The 3,391-nt window shown below is 39.8% G+C and overlaps 1 non-coding gene across 1 annotated transcript; it reads left to right on the top strand.

The window, feature by feature from the left end:
- The first annotated feature begins 782 nt into the window (after positions 1 to 782).
- Positions 783 to 998, top strand: LOC112208897 (small nucleolar RNA U3). The gene has a single exon (XR_002943439.2). It is a non-coding gene; the product is annotated as a small nucleolar RNA U3 (small nucleolar RNA).
- Positions 999 to 3,391: the final 2,393 nt, after the last annotated feature.

The following is a 3,391-nucleotide window of genomic DNA, read 5'->3' as shown; positions in this document are numbered from 1 at the left end:
GACAGCAATAACTTAACTTGATACCCTTAGATTGACCCTGTGGTCTAAAAAGAATGTGTGTGTGGAGTCCAAAGCTAAGGAATCCGGAAGTGGCCAACCCGGAGATTCATTCCTTATCTACGAGGAACATCTCAATCCCCAGCCCATCCCATGGAACATGGGCCATACAGGGGATCAAAACCCTTTGTTTTGGGTTAAGTGAAGGTTGTGAGGTGTAGGCTGATATGAGAAAGGTGCTAAGTGAAAATGCCACATAAACTGCATTTTCTTTTTTTTTTTTTCTTTTTTTGGGGATGGAGTCTCACTCTGTCACCAGGCTGGAGTGCAGTGGCACGATCTTGGCTCACTGCAACCTCCGCCTCCCAGGTTCAAGTGATTCTCCTGCCTCAGCCTCCCAAGTAGCTGGGACTACAGGCATGTGCCACCACGCTCAGCTAATTTTTTGTATTTGTAGTAGAGACGGGGTTTCACAGTATTAGCCAGGATGGTCTCAATCTCCTGACCTCGGGATCTGCCTGCCTCAGCCTCCCAAACTGCTGGGATTACAGGCGTGAACCACCACACCCGGCCTAAACTGCATGTTTTTTACAAGTGGTAGCTGTTCTTTTATCCAGCCCATTGACACTGGGTCACCCTGTACATAAGTTCCTTCAATAAACCCTGTATCTCATTCACCGGCTCTAGGTCTCTTCTTCAGCCTGTCAAACAGGGTGTCACTCCTATCGATGTCAGCAAGGGTCTGGCATGACAAAGGCTCTTTTCAGATGTGATTAAGAATCTTGAAGACTATACTTTGAGGGATCATTTCTATAGTTTGTTACTAGAGAAGTTTCTCTGAATATGTAGAGCACCACAAATCACGAGGAAAAAGCGCAGCATTCTCTCCTGAGCATGAAGCCAGTTTTCAGTGTTGCTTCGATGTAACTGCCTTCTGCCCTTGATGATCATTCTTCTCTCCTCCCTGGAGAGTAAGAGGGAGAGGAGGCAGTCTGAGTGGTTTTCTGAAAAACAAAAAAACAAACAAAAAGGAATCTTGAGATGAGGAGATTATCCTGATGGGTCCTTAATACAATCAACAGTGTCCTTGTAAGATGGCGGAAGAGGGAGATTTTGACTACAGACAGAAAAGGAGTTGGTGATGTAAACTCAGAGGCAGAAATTAGAGTGATGTGGCCACAATCCAAGGAATACTGGCAGACATCAGAAGCTGGGAGACGTGAGAAATGAATTCTCCTCTAGAACCTCAGGGAGAATGTGGCCCTATGAACACCTTGTGCTCAACCCAGTAATGCTGATTTTGGACTTATGGCCTCCAGAACTGTGAGGAAATAAATTTCTGTTAAGTCATCAAGTTTGTTTGTTCTGGCAACCATAATAAACTAATAGACAGGCCATATCTGTAATTCTGACATATTTAAGGCCTTGGGCTCAATGCCCTTCATTAATACAAGGCACATATGAATGTATGCAAATGTCTCATTTCACTGTAAAACATCAGTCTCCATCTCAGCTGTGGGCAAAATGTGCTCATGCAATGGAAGAAAATGCACATGGATTTCTGCATAAGAAAAGATATTTTACTTTTCAAAAAAAATCAGATTACAAATATAAGTTCATTTCTAAAACATAATACGATATAGAATGTCATATACACAATATACAATAAAGACAAAAATAAAACCGATCACTTAGAGATAATCCCCATTTTTTAAGAATTTGGCATATTTCCTATCAAACATATTTCTCTGGCTACACACACACCCACATACACACACGCATGCATACCCACCATGCTGTATCATGCAAATTGGATCTTGCTATCTGAATCTAAGATGTTTTGTACTTTGCCTTTTCTACTACTATTTCATGGCATTCCTTTCTAGTTAGTTAATATGTATATATCATCCTTTTTAATGACTTCATAATATTCAATCCCATTGCTAAACCCTAATTTATTTAATGACCATTTTCTTGGCATTCAATTTCCAAATTTTACATTCATAATCATCCTATGGATGTATATCTCTGAACTCGTCTGAGTATTTTTCTGATATAAATTGCTAGAAGAAAAACTGCTAAGCCAAATAGGAGCACATTTATAATACTGACACATACTGCCAGATTGATATTCCAAATTTTGTACTACTTTACACTACAAAAAAAAGTATAGTCTTAAGATTTAAGTTTCACCAGTCTCAGGTGAAGATTTCTGTCAGAGAGACAATTCATACTTACTGTGTAATAAATTTCTTTTTCAAGCTTAGAGAAAGAGATGAAGAAGAGAGACTGCCAATGGCTCTGTGGAGATACAGCTAAGGACCACTGTGAAATTTTTGTTTGTAAAATGCTTCTAGTGAAATGTTCAGAGTTTTAACCTTTTGTATTCACGGATATAAATCAATTTTCTGGTTTATTTTTGTTATGTAACCATTATTGGGTTTGTACTATGAAAATGTAGCTCCTCCCATTGTAAGTAGAAGTAAAAGAAGAAATGTCAAATATGCTTTGGAAAAAAAATTAAAAAAAAAAAAAAGATTTAAGTTTCATTGGTTGCAAAGAACAGAAAGCATGCTAAATAAAGGAGAAAAGAGAAGTATTAAAAGGATACAGGGCCAGGCACAGTGACTCGCACATGTAATACCAGCACTTTGGGTGGCCAAGGCAGGAGGATTGCTTGACCCCAGGCAGGAGTTTGAGATGAGCTGAGGCAACATAGTGAGAACCTGTCTCTACAAAAAAAAAAATTTTTTTTTTTAATTAGCCAGATGTGGTGGTGCACGACTGTAGTCCCAGCTACTTGGGGGATTGTGGTAGGAGGATCCCTTGAGCCTGGAAGGTCAAGGCTGCAGTGAGCTGTGATTCTACCACTGCACTCAAGCCTGGACAACAGAAGTAGACCCTGTTTCAAAAAAATAAAAAATAAATAAATAATTTTAAAAGGATATTGAAGTAGTTCATAGATACAAAAAAAGGGCTAAATGCCAAGTCAGGGGCTAGGTTCCTCATACTCTTTCCCGAGGCCTTCCTGAAGGTGATGCTGATCCATCCTCCTCTTAGCTCTTTGTGAATTAAATTCCCAAAAGACAGAATAGGATTGGAAGAGCTTGGCACAAGTGCCCTCTCCCTAGACCACTCATTGCTTCCTGGGCTGCATTTTGATTGGCCATTTCTTACCATAGCGTATGGCAAAGAGAAAATTGCATGTCTCCATAACTTGCACATGAAAGAGAAGCCATTACAGGGATGCAGATTACTTTATGCTCAACCTTGAATTAATAACAACAATAGCTGTAGAGAGTTTTTGAAAAGTTACCTCTCAAGGTGGGATACCTGAGGAGATACAGAATGACATCAAGGCTCCTGGAAACATCAGCAAACATCACCAATAATG

The sequence above is a fragment of the Pan troglodytes genome, chromosome 2 (genome assembly GCF_028858775.2).
Source record: "Pan troglodytes isolate AG18354 chromosome 2, NHGRI_mPanTro3-v2.0_pri, whole genome shotgun sequence".
Lineage (NCBI taxonomy): Eukaryota > Metazoa > Chordata > Mammalia > Primates > Hominidae > Pan > Pan troglodytes.
Note: the sequence above shows the minus strand (reverse complement) of the source record. Positions and strands in the feature narration are given on the sequence as shown.